Source organism: Neodiprion lecontei, chromosome 4 (genome assembly GCF_021901455.1).
Source record: "Neodiprion lecontei isolate iyNeoLeco1 chromosome 4, iyNeoLeco1.1, whole genome shotgun sequence".
Taxonomy (NCBI): Eukaryota; Metazoa; Arthropoda; class Insecta; order Hymenoptera; family Diprionidae; genus Neodiprion; species Neodiprion lecontei.
The window spans coordinates 29,860,345-29,874,514 of NC_060263.1; the positions used below are offsets into that span (position 1 = coordinate 29,860,345).

The 14,170-nt window shown below is 44.9% G+C and overlaps 1 long non-coding RNA gene across 1 annotated transcript in view; it reads left to right on the forward strand.

The window, feature by feature from the left end:
- The first annotated feature begins 3,924 nt into the window (after positions 1 to 3,924).
- The window catches only part of LOC124293988, an 87,178-nt gene continuing 76,932 nt past the window's right edge, over positions 3,925 to 14,170 (forward strand). The window contains exon 1 of the long non-coding RNA XR_006903849.1: positions 3,925 to 4,030. This is a non-coding gene — a long non-coding RNA (uncharacterized LOC124293988). The remainder of the gene's footprint in view (positions 4,031 to 14,170) is intronic.

Consider the following 14,170-nt stretch of genomic DNA (forward strand, 5'->3'; position numbering starts at 1 on the left):
GCTACCATGTATTATCTCTGTTGCGCCCTCTCAAGTGTATGCAATTTACGGTGAAACACCAAATGCGGGTCTGCAACCCGATAACGAATAACCGATAGGGCGTGAGGTCAGACTGCGGAAAGGAATGTCGGGGGAGGCGTTGTGGGTATAAGAAACAAAAAGCGGAGGTTAAGCATTTCGAATACCTACGCAACATACGGAGACCACGGGGGTTGGTGACAAATCGTTTTCGGCGTATAACTCAGTCCTTAGATACTTGTGTGCAGAACCAGGAGCCGCGAGTATGCGCTATCGGTTTAATACCCAACGTGCGATCCGGTGGGCGAATCATCGATCGGCGGGCAGCGACGCCACGAGACGCCACGCGCCGCGCACCTATATTATTAATGGCCTCGCTCGGTGTCGGTGCGATTCACCTGTCCCTCCTTCCTCTTTCGCCCATCGTCTATCCTCCCGCATCTCGTAGATTCGACGGGATCGCGACGTCGGCCCGAGTTTAGCGATAGGAACCGGTTCGATCAGGTGTAATTCTTAGGTCAGGGGACTTTACAAAGCCGGGCCAGAGGCGTAGCTTTACCTCGAGAAAGTCGAGCCGCCGTTGGCCCTGACCGCGCTGTGAGAAGATCCGACAAACAACCGTTTGTCAACTTCCTCTAACGCGCCGGTCAGATTTCTACGGCAAACAAGATATTTGGCGAGAAATTTATTTTATTCCATTTCTTCATCGGAATTTATCGATCCGTGACGGACAGGAGCGCTCGATCGGTTTCTTTTTCTCCTCTCTAACTTTTGGCTCGCACGATTGTACGAGGCGTGTATCCGATAGTTTTTTGACGAGACAAACATGCACACCCTTGTATATACGCAACGTTGCGTGCCGGGCTAATTCAGTTATTGCATAGAGTTCCTGAACGCTCGTTAATTCCGTATTGTCGCGGCAGTTTGGAGGAATTATGAGAAGGAAACGTCGGATGAAAAAAGAATGAAAGAAAATAACCGATACACCGCCTCTCGTATACTTCCGGAAATTTATCGGTCACGCTTATTGTCGGCTCGGAGCCGGGTGCGTGCCTTTCAGGGATTAGTTTTTAGACGTCGCTACATTCGATACCTATACCTGACTTTTCCTCGTTTGCGTATTAGCGGGAGCTTAACGAGCCCCCAGGTTTTACTTTAGGTTACCATCAGGCTCCGCGTTCGCGAATATTAAAGAACCGGATCATGCGGATTTGTACGAGGAACAATTTCCGTTTACGCCACTGGGTTATACGATGGCAGGAGGAAAACGTTGCTGCAAAGAACATCGCTTGTTAACTCCTGTACCGCCAACGCGATGGCGGTGAATTAAAAAATTGGTCGAAACTTGGAAACGGGTATTCATACACGTATGCGCGAGGCCATTAAATAAACAATTATTAATTACAACTTTTTTATTTGCGTTTATCAGACAATGCGTCGCAATGAAAAAAACACGTAATTCGCCACAAGCGATTTATTATCTCAGTTTTCGAATAATACGGAAATACGTTACAACTTTATTCGAATTGAGTATGATTTTTTTTTTATCATCGTGGATATTATTCTTTTGTCCGCCGTACATGGCCGTAAAAGCTGCTCTTGGCACAACCAGGTCGTCAAGCAAGTAATATTCCAATGTATAATTCATATTTGTGAATTATACAGTCATGATTTTATCCTCAACTCTTCTGGAAACCTTTCATTCTCACTCCGGATTATTATCTTCCAATCACCTATTTCGATTATTTTATGTATCAAATTTTTCACGGACTTTACAAATTCTTGGTAACTTCAAATACCAACGTATACGTCCGTACAATTCGAAATCGAATGCAATCACGTTTCATGCGTCAGATTGATTAAAATTTATGATCTTGGACACTAAATAACTCCATCAAGCGTCGTCATTACTGCACTTAAGGTTCTTGAAGTTTTATAGCAGAAGTTATCGGGACAGGATCTTCGAAATAGACATACCGCGTCGCAGTTGCAAGGGGAATTAATTGACCATCGGAAATAATTTGGTAAGAATTAACCGATCCATCTATGCATCTACGATGCGTACGACTACACGTGTAGGTACGGAATGACGCGTGTATCTGTTCATACGGAAATCGGGCACCGAAATACGTCTGTATAATAAGGGTGAATTATAGTTATGTATGTAGTACCGCAGACAAAGGTGATGGCGGAGGCGGTCGGGGGCCTTACCTGAGTTCGAAACCGTTTCGAGTGCGGCAGGTGACAAGTGGACCACCGTAGGGCCTCGGAGAATTACATAAATAAACGCCAGTTAACATCAGGCGGGTCAGATAACATCGCCGAGGAGAGGAAGAGGAAGAGGAAGAGGAGGAGGAGGAGGAGGAGGAGGAGGCCTCTCGACGATCGCTGGCCTTTCAGTCCTTCGAACGAGCCTCGGCGTCGCGTCGGCTGGGTTAGATAAAGGAGGTTATATGTGTCTCGTGGCCGGGCGGAGCTTTTGCTTTTCCTGCTTTAATTACGGTGGGACCCGCAGCCGCGGAGGGCGGGCATTCCGTAAAGCGCCGACTGTACTTGGGCTTCAGAGATAAACTCATTAATGCCAAGTCGGAGTACGATTAATCCGCACCACGCTAGACGAAATTCCTGGCCGAAACGTACGCTGGATGCTGCTTTCTATATAATCTGCCGCCAGGGGCTGGAGGCCCGTATGTCTCAGAAATATAACCCATAATGCGGCATTTCTTTTTTTCAATTTGCAATTTCACTCGCAATAATGCCTAGCGATTTTTGGTTATAATAATGAGCAGAACTCTTTGTGAATGAATAAAAAAAAATCCGTCTTAGTAATCCTTCGCAATTTCGTTCCGCTTCCAATGTGCCGAGTGTAAAAAGTTTCCTGTCAATCTTGTCTCACGTACTTTGCGCTAAACAAAGCAGAAAACATCTAATATAATTATACTTGAATTTATTTCCCCAGATAGCTGCATGAGGTAAAATTACTTTCTGAATACGCGTATTTTTAAGAATCCGTAGATTTTTATTCATGAACCAGTTTACGCTTGAATTATCGACAAAGATTTTTTACACCGAACATCATGTTTACATCTATTTTAACGCTGGTTTAAATGTTAATTATTCTGAAACACATGTTCAAGCCCGAATACGTACGATATTTCAATATGATTAAATTTGTCCATATAAGTTGAACAAAAAATGGAGTTTACCGATGTACTACTAGCTAGAAAGTAACTACGATTCTGTACTCTTCGTTTTGCGCTATATAAGAAAGAGTCAATAAAACGTGGGAATAAATCCGCATCGTTGAACAGTAAGTCAGAAATTTTACGATGAAGATGAAACTATCCGTGATATGTATGTAGGCCATTCTCCGCGTACGCTAGAATCGCGTAGGAGGGTGAGGAATTTTTATATCACATCACCGGGATGTAAAGATATACCTATTTCCTTTGCCTCTATATGACCAACGCAGCAACACGAAAGGTGTAAAAATACAGCAATATAATAAACCTAGTATAAGGAATGCTTGATCCCCTGCGTCAGAGATTACATATTTCCTACCCTAGAGCAGGAAAATAATATTATTTTCTTACCGTATGTGGGACGAAACGGCGTGGTAGACTCGAAAAAAGCTCGAAGCTGATTTTCTGGCGTTCATATATGTACTGGCGAATCAAATACAATACACGGCCCTTATTAGTTACGTATTTTCTTGCATCAATCATCGACGAAATATGTATGTTAACAAGTTTATTTACGCATTGCTAAACTACCACGAATCTCTACGCATTTCGATACTGAGATATCGGTGGCGGTCAGCCACGAATAAATGACCCTGTATAATACAGATCACGAGCTTTGTTTCGCAGATAAAACAATTCACTTCTTTCTTTCTGTTTATTCCAGAAACTCGCACTTCCATTGCACATTTTCTTCCATACACCTTTGGTTCACATTATTATTTTCGGAGAAAATAAAGCGAGCTTGGTCGGCAGCCGGTCGTCGTGAGTGGGTGAGTACCTATATATGTGTATACATATCGTGGGGGTGATGAAAATGAATTCTGTTTCCTTTTGGTTAATTCACGAGGCACAAATAGCGACACGTGACGAAAAGGGGTAGACAGGTGGCTGGGCCAATTTCTGAGCCATTATTGGGCACAAGGGTAGGACTCGAACCGTTCGTACGCCGTTGCGACAGTCGTACGCCTGTTTGGTCCGTTTCTTCGCGTGCCTCGATTTTCCGTGGCCATGAGGGGGTCTCTTCTTCGCACCTTCGGAATGACCATGCTGAACGAAGGGCGCGTGACCGATTCGGCGAGACCCGCCCTCTGGAAACCTTTTACGCCACCGGGTAAGAGGCACCCCTGGTTCCGACTTCGAGACTTCGTCTTTTAACGCGGTGCTGAACATTCCTTGTTACATGCGTCGCGTTGGCTTCGAAGTCGCCGTGTGGAAGGCACAAAGAGGGTATGCGCACGCTTCATTTTCCCCGTTTCACTTTTCGCCGACCATTTTCCGCCCCTTTCGCCCTCCATTTTCCACATCTGCATCTCAGGTTATTACACGTATTGGTACGAGTTAGCCGCGGATTCGTCACGTTTGGTGACACCATCTGCGCCGGAGTTCTTCTTCTCCTCTTTCTCTCGCTTTTTTTTTCATTTTTATTCTTACCTTCCTCTCTTTTTTTGACGAGCGTAAAATCAGACCCGCAGCTGCTTCTCTCGGTTACTCGATCCCTTAGACGCGAGCGCACGACGTAACTTGTACTATTTAACGACGCCGCGACGATTCATGCCGCCTTGCATGCGTGCAGGTATCCCCTTACGACATATTTCTGTTATTCATGCACTAAATTCAGGCGATCTGCAGTCTACCTGCACATAAGCGCTACATTGGCTGAAGAAATTTTCCCGACTGCACAGCGACTTCTCGGACGGTACCAGTTTGAGAGAAAAATATTATTCGATATGACGAATAGAATACCGCTAGTTTGTACCCGTGGATACATACACCTACGTATTATGTGTATGCGGCATTTGCACGCAACCGTAGCGGCTCGGGTAAACTTTCGACGATGCGCGAAATGCGGTAGGCTTTGCGTGATAATATGTTATAAATGAAATTATATAGGAGGGAGGAAAAATAATAATAATAGGACAAATGAAGGAGAGGAAAGCAGGAAAGGCACCGAAAAACTACAATCACTGCGGAAGAGGAATAGATATACAGTGAAATCTTTTTTCACGACGCATTATACGTTGCCACCCTTTTTTCACGAAGGTATAATACAGGGTACATCTGATTTTGCTACGATCCCCCTTTTCACTCTATCCTGTTAATTTGATGCACGGGAATATTTTACCGTGTGGGATTTTCTTTGCTTCCTTCAAGCTTGTTTCATTAGGAAAATTATTACCAGAGTCGATTCAGCGCTGCGAAAAAGAGACGCCGGTGGCTAGATTGGGAAGCCTGCAAATTGTCGAGTGACGTAAAATTGTGTAGAACGGGGAAGAGCGTCGCGCCGCGGCGACTGAGAGACACGGTATCAATTACAGTCGCAAGCTCTGGGGGTCTGGGCGACGTCAGGCGAAGCACAAAAAGTGCCGTCGAACGCGATCCGACGCATTTCAGAATTCAACCACTTCAAAGTTGGAAATGTTAATCGAGCAACTAATTAAACCGTATTTTTGTAAGTGCATCGTTCTATTCAAGAAGCTACAACAATAGCTCGGCAAAACGCCGCGCGTATATTATAGAAAGGGAATATCTGACGCTGCGGATACAGGTATACTCGTATACGTACGAGTAATTAAGGAAACGTTGTTCCCTGACGGTAGCTACCGAGATACGCATTTCTCAGATAAAGGAAATTCCTCGGATATTTTCGTGGAAGAAAAATCGACGGCAACGAGAAAGAACTTTACCCGTGGGTATACAGCGATTAAGCATCGGGGGTGTACAGAAACGCTATTGCAGAAATTGACTCGAGCATTTCTTCCTGGTATGTAGAGCTAATCTAGATCAATTAACGAAGGCGAATATAGATAACGAAATGCGATCCGGGGATGAGGGATTTGTAAATTACCAGCACCATAGGAATTTATGAATCGGAAAATTCAGTCTCACTTATCGTCGGTAATTGAATAAGTCGTCGTAGTCCATTATTATCTCCAAACATTTTGTTGTAAAAATTTTCTGATGGAACGTGGAAATTCATTAAAACTATTAGGTATTTAAAAAAACAAAAAAAAAAAGACAATACAATGTGAATCAGAATTAGAATTGATTCTTGAGAAACTTGAGACTTCCGTGCTGTTCGTCATTTAATACGGTGATAAGATTTCTTTTTTTTTTTTTTTTTAGCAAACAGAGTTCAAAATGCCAACTTGGAAATTTCAGCATATCTCATCGCCGAAGAAGTCGATTGTACTTCTACCTCCTGACCAGATGCCTATTTCATTCGACCCAATTGGCATGATCTTCTCTAGCCTCTGTAGAATCTTGCATAAAACTTAGAGTTACTTAGATTTTTGAGTCACGCTGCTTACTTTTTCTTAGCCTTGTGCTAATGCTGCAGCTTAGGTTGACAATGAGAAGTACTGCAGGCGAGGTTTCATCGGGGGATCCACTGTCTCTTTGTGTCTTGTGAGATAGTATATCCGTAACTTTGAAGATTGAGGCTTTGGTGTTATCCGTGGTATGGCCGCCACTGTATACCCTTATCTACCTACCATACATCCACTGCACTATAGCTATAGATCACCATGTCTCTTTTTTTCTGTCTGGTGGATACAGCGGTTCATTCTTTGAATGCTTTCCGTTGCGTTTATCAGTTATCGACTCTTCCTCTATAGTTCTTAAACGCATAGTAGAAGTACGACGCTCAAAATTGAGAGTGCCTTGTTCGAATTAGATTGTTGTCAACTCCGTGGATCGGTATAATATCTACAGTATCTTTTCAAGCATCCCACGCTGGTTTTGTACTGAGCCATCTCCACACGATTCGTGTATTTAGCCAGTTGGGAAGTGACTGTCTTCATTCAGCGAAACCTTTTCCGTCTTATCGAATGTCAGTTGTGCGAAAAGTCAAATATTCGCACATTCCTTGAATTCTTCTTCAGCTTATGAGTATTTGCGGTAGTGCGTATCCTATGAAATGCATCGCCAGATGTGGTTATCTACGTGAATGACTAAAGTTTACCAAATACACCGTGCACCGCGTGGAACTTGCTCCGTTCCTATAATCTCCAAGAGCCATCGCGCACCATAGCATTCGAGGTAAATCCTCGCATCACATGCCTATCTTTGCATGTAGGTATATGGCTATTGTTACCGATGCTTGACATCCGTAAATACACTCTCTGCACACAACGTGCCTCCTCCCATGCGTGAGCTCTGTTTAATCCGTTTATGTGCGAGATGATTACGCAGAAAATTAACCATAGACTGTAAGGAGGTGTCGGGGATCATGAGTGAATACAGAGGATTTGCGGAAACACTCAGTAGGCATAACTGTATCATTTCGTAGCATTCAAATACATCTCTAATCTCACAATCACAGCATAGATTCTAAATATTGGTACGAAAAAACTCTTCGACTCATGTTATCGGTTAAAGTTAAACATATATTTAAAGTTTTCAAAATTTCCTGTATTGTCAAATGCATCGGTAGGTTCTACACGTATATAAATATCGCACAAAACACGTTTAACTATATTATATAAATAAAAAGGTGAGTCAATTGCTAATTAACGAGCTTTAAACGTGACTCACGTTATTGATCAGCGTAATATAATAACATAATATACTCTACGGTATAGCTGCGCACGGAACTTCTGCAGGAATTGTAGTTTTCTGTGCGCAGGTATAAGGGGTGAGTAATTGTCACAATTATCTCATGGAATAATTACGAGAGTTCCGCGAGCTTGACGTTCGGTATACAGAGTCAAGTCGGGGGTTTTCCTTCGTCATATGCACTCGGAGTTCTGAAAATAACTTGTATGTACCCACCGAGTGATGTTCGTATCGTTCTCTTTGCGTTGTCGCGGCAGAAGCGCGTAAGATAGAAATGAAAAATAAAATAAAAAGAAAAAAAATTAAAACTACTACAAACTGCACACAACGATGCAGGCGAACAACCGTGGCACTCGGATATATCTTGAAGATATTTATAGTTTCAGCTTCAGCGGTGCAGCATGGAAATGCAAATAAACAGACGGAAACAATCGCTTTGGCGGATATCGCGCGTCCGGCGTGCTTGTACACAACGTGTCATGGGGTGCAGAGGGATGCGCACGGGGTGAGAGTCCCCGTCTTTCCAATATCACGCCAAGCCAGATTCAATTCCTCTCATCAAATCACCGAAGTCCATAGACGGAGACATTTTATCGTCGTTGCCGCGAGTGACCGAGGCGGGATTGCCTATCTCCGCGATATATTATAAATAATATTATTACATCGGGTTGGGTAGGCCCGTTACGGGTCAGGTGAGTATCAGGTGAAGTCAGGCTTTGCGGGCATCGTGGATTTTTAGGTCAAGTCTATTAGAGGCGGACAGCCTCCATTGTGTAGCCCTTACGTCGCGTGATTTTCACCCCCGAGCCGAGGCTCGACCTCGCGAAAAACGTCTTTATTTATGCGTGTAACGGGGTTGTATTCAGGCGCTGTTATTATTACCACGTCGCAGTGCTTTGTTGTCAAATGCAAAATTTATGTACCGCGAGGGATGTAACGGAGTGTTATAATGTCGGACCGTGACCAAACGAATCGTGTTTATGTTGTAATAATTGCACATTCATCCGCAACGGTAGGCATGCACGCACCGTACGGATGTATACCTACGCTTACGCTCAAGCCACTCCACAGGCCACCTACCTATACCTACGATCTGCATCTGCAATTACGCTTGTGAAATAGTGATGAGCTTGACGGTGCAGCACTGCCCATTCCTCGCGCATGTATTATACCAATGCGGTGGAAATTGACGACCTAGGGGGTGCTCAAATTTTTTTCTATCCTTGTTCTTCTGACTGGACTGAAGGAAAATTGTCCGTGTTTATATGCGCCTTTTGTAACAGCTGGAAAACAACGCATGCTTGTCTCTTATTGTCAGATTGTGTTGGATTTCAAAATTGGACAAATTATACGTTTAAATTTCATACGGTACATATTTTCATCCGAAAATTCATTAATTTCTATGAAGCGAAGTGACTTAAGCTCCCGGCCACAGGGTGCGGTGACAGCTTTTTGTTTTATCGCTGCTCACGCCTGTGGCGTAAATATTTCCGTTACCCAGGACAACCAAGATCACCAAGAAAGAGAGTATAGCATCTGTATATGTGTATATGTATATATGTATGTAGGTATATATAGTCCATCCGACGCCAGTGTTATCCCATGTAATAACCGAGCAGAGATTCCCTCAGACACGTACTACGCAGTCAGCTATTCTCGCCGCGGGAATGAAACAATCATGTGAACTGAACCGCAAGTGATAATGGAAGCAATTTGAAAATATTGTGTACCTCGTCGCTCTCACGCGTTACACACCGCGCCCCGGTGCCGATGGGTGAACACACCTACGACTGCATATATATGCAAGGCATACCCTGGCAGCACAACGGCACGAAGCGAAGCGGGGAATCCCCCTTGCAGGATGGAAAAGCCTAGGAATCCAGCCTTGCGGCCGATATCCGCGAACATCGGATCGAATTTCAACAAATCGACTTACTTTTTTCCCATTTCATCCTTCTCCATTTCCCATCGGGAGCTAGTATCTTACAACACGTACAACCGCGGTATAGTAGTAAGTATAATATCATCTAGTCGGCGGGGCCATGAGCGGAAGGAGGGACGGGGAGGATGTCTATGCAGCCTCCGTGCGTACAGGAATGCTCGGTCGTACAACGTATTATATCTATACCCGGTAATCGAACTCACCACTCTGCATTACATAACTCAATAACCTTCTCTCGCATACGTACAATACGTATATATGGATGTATATGCATACAATGAACCTGTTTTTTGTTGTTTTTTCTTTCATCTGTGATCGTCATATTTCAGGTAAAATTTTTCGCTAATTTACCGCTGAAGATTTTGTACAATTGAACGTGGAATTTGTAATTTATTGTGTACACTTGAACGTGTATTGAAATAATCGACGTGAAAATTTAATCAGGAGTATATTAAACGCGAATCACATCTTTCGCGATGCGTGATACGAAAGTGTTTTCCCCCATTTCCTTAACCGCGAGTATTAAATTCACAACGGACATGTGACGAGCATATCCTCATTATAAGTTTAATTGCAAAACGGATTTACAGACGTCGGATCAACGGGTGCTCTTAAGGCAGGCTACATTGCTTAGCATCAAAACCTTTCGCGCCTTGGGCTAGCGGTGCGCAGAGCGAGCGATTGATGCTTACGGTGGTTCGATCCTGACGAATGAAACTCCTCACGATGTTGCCCCTTGGCGTTGAAGTTTCTGCGTTCGACGTACCCAGGATACATGTATACTTCACGGCATCTCTGAAAGTACTTTTTATCCAACGCGAAGTGAGAATCGCTGTCTTTCAAAGTCCCACAACTCGTGAAATGATCCTACTTCCATTGACAAGGAGTTTGAATTAACAAGAATTTGTGACACCGCCGATATTCTGCTCAAACTGACAATTATTTTCACGCAAATATTATATATGCGAGCAGTGTAGTAGTGCAATATGTTACGCACACAAACTCCCGCGACTGAGATCATCGATTATGTAGCAGGGAGATGGAATATGTTTTTTCCGTTACCACATCCTTTGTCATCAGTCACTACTCAGCGGTTTGTTAATCAGTTCTGTTATCGCTTGTACGCAGCTCTGTACCTACACGAATATAATATAACCCGTTATATGTTTAATAATAAAACAATCGCTCTAACGGTGTGTGTATAGTCAGCTATTATTTCAGATCCTCCGTAGTGTTCGAAGGCTACAAATGAGTCAGACGATCTCTGTAGATTACGGATCTATTTCATTCTTTGTATGCCTCTAGAATTGAGCTGAAGCAACTTTCCCGACGGTGCGACGTGAGGTTGGGTGATTATTATTGAAAAAAATTCAAAAGCATGGCACAATTGTCAGTCATAGAGTCTACAGTCTCCTCGTGTCCTCGTGTCCTCGACTTGTGGATTACTCATCCCGCCCAGTTTCCAAATCTTGTTGATACTATATCACGACTGCATTCATGCTCGAGTAATTGCACCTGACGTCGATGCCTCGGACCGTGGAAGGCGTCATGACTGAGAACGTTAAGCAGCAGAGACAGACCTCGGGGGGACTCTCTCTTAAGTAATTGTCGTCCAAGGATAGCCGGACGTCCCTATAAGTCGGATGTCTCGCGTCTCGGACAGGCGAGAGGACCAACGAAGAGAGTCGGTCTCTGCCGCCGCGGACGAACGGTTCGCCTGAGCGATTCTCGCAAAAGGGTGAGTTGACTAGTGATTCCATTAGCGGTTCGAGGCGTTGATGCGGTATTGTGACTCTCGGAGGTGTTTGTTTCTCCGCGGAGGCGGCGAAGAAGTCGAGGCGCGGGTCGCCTGCAGGAAATGGGTGACAGAGGGAGGCGGCGGGAGGCGGAGAGAGCTGGGCTCAACTTCTGGACCCAACGGCACCATGGCGTAGACGGATCGCCCGTCGGCCAAGATCCTCCGCTTCGGTGCACAGGTCCCCAACGTAGCCGGACACGCATTCGGACGCAACGAAACTCCCCGTTCAAGTTTTTGACGCCTTGACTTTTGTCCCGGAATTTTGTTCGCCTTGTATATAATGTACAAGTGCCTGCGTCTACGCGAGACGTCCTTTTATGCGTCGGCTGAGCGTGTGTTATAGTCGGTATACCAAGTTCGCCGAAAAGCTTGGAGCAAGTTTCACTTCTGCGGATCTTACTGACGCTGTGACGCCGCGACGCGGTGAAGAAACTTCGGAAATGGGTTTTGTCACTCCTTTGTCAACTTTGTCGCAATTGGCTTGTGGGTATACTCGAAGACGAAGTGCGAGTTGAAGAAAGACGAATGGGAGAAGGAGCAAATTACGGGCTTTGTAATTCGCCGAAGCGGAGATCCCTGATCAATTCCTACTACATAATATGTCTCGCCAATTTGCGGCAGCCAACGAAGCGCGTATTTCGTCAATTAGCTCACTTCGCCGAGGGGGCAAATTTAACGGATACTTTTTACACTTTGTAGGTTGTTCGTTTTACAATCCCATAAATTATATCGTTACTGCTGTAACGGCAGATTGATATCCAGTTCATCACTTTTATTTTGCTATCAGAATCTTATCGTGCGAAGATCAGTGACAACGAGATGCTGTGGCATTAGTTCGAGGCGTCGGATTACAGTTTCAGACCTGAGACAATAGCTGTGTAACTGTTAATTTTACTTTTTTTATTTTTGTAACCTTAACTGCAACGGAAGACTGATAGCTACAGGTTACGAGGCATAATTGAATTTTATCAAAACGGGATGCGCTTATTAAACGATACCGACATCGTTTCTTCATAATTATTGTTAGATATTATTGGATTACAGGCACTTGACCGAATGAGGTAGGATCAAGAGGGAATTACCGTAAAACGTCATTACATGCAATCTCTTGATAAATAAATAAGCAATCGAAAAATAACTACAGACATTAGCAGCAAAGAATGATCGGTAGTAGTAGAAGGATGCAAAGACATTCATTCTGTACGCGTCTTGCTTGTGGCTTCCGTCTTTTATTGGTTTTAATAGTTCGTCATGTTGTACGTATAAGCGTGTGTGATCGTACTTGCAGAATGGGAACACATTAACAGTACGAGAGGGTGATAATTGATACAGGTAATCCCGACAGACAAATATAACAGATTACAAGGCAATTACGTGATTAATTTTACACTTATTTTTTGCTCCCATCAAATTTATGTACGAATACATAATTGATTCAACGATACGTTAAAGCTTGCAGCAGGTTGAACATTTTCTCTATTGCGGCCGAAGAAAATTTTCCGCGACTATATTTCGACTAATTGTACCTCGATGGATTGAATGAATTCTTCATAACTGTTGGACCCTACAATAAGTCTGAATTGTACCTCAATTGTACAAATATCGTCCGAACGCTCCGGAGGTTCGTATATTAGTTGAAGTCCAGTCACACCTAGACCAAGAATTCCGTCTCAGAGTGATCTGGTCGAGTCGAAGATTGCGTGCCACGGAATGCGCCCTCTAATTGCCCTAATTACCGCGTCGATTTGCCGGGGAGTTCCGTCAGTTTTCGAGCGTCTGCAGAAGTTGAGGTGTGCATCCGTGGCGACAACTCGTGAACGGGTAACGAGCGAGCCTTGCCCGGAAGATCCTGAGGGCAACTTCCAAAGTTCTCGTCTCGAGGGCGAGCCAACGTGTGACGTCGAATCGGCGTGGCGCTGCACTGACCCGCGCAAGGAAGCAGTTATGAGCGGCTCAACAGCCAACAAATTAACGGTTGATTTACGACGACGTCCGCGAGTCCGTCCCCGCAGGGCGTGCGGCCGACCCGTCGGGGGTTGGCCGGGTTTGCGCGAAGCACCCTTCCGTGCGTCACAATACGCGAGTCCCTCCTCATTGTCACGCGCGGGGGCGGAAGAAGGAGAGGAAAGGAGAACGGCAACATCGACCGTACGATTGCGATCTTCCGGACTTCAGTGAGCAGTGAGTAACCCGTTACCGCGTTTAGGAGAGAGGGACGACCCTCCCCCAGGTGCACCGAGCCCCGTCGACGCTATTGCCCCATAAACCAATACGCGACTCAGGATGCAGGGATGAAGGCTTGTATAGCCGGCCGGGTAATGTGAGATATACGAATAACGTGCACGCCGCACGCCGTGACGTACGCGCGCGTGCATGCGCGGATCTGCATCGACGCAGGTGAGCCTTATACCATACTCGGCGAGTGGACGCCGAACGCTGCGCGAGCAGCACGCAGCTACACGAATGGCACGAACACTTACCGTAGTTTACTTTCTCTCTACGAGTCGGCAGCCGCCGTCGGTAGGTATGCTTCACCCCCGTGGGGTGACTTAAAATATATTTCTACCACTGCCTGCTCGGCGGCCTGCACACGATATCGCGGTGTACCTACAGGGA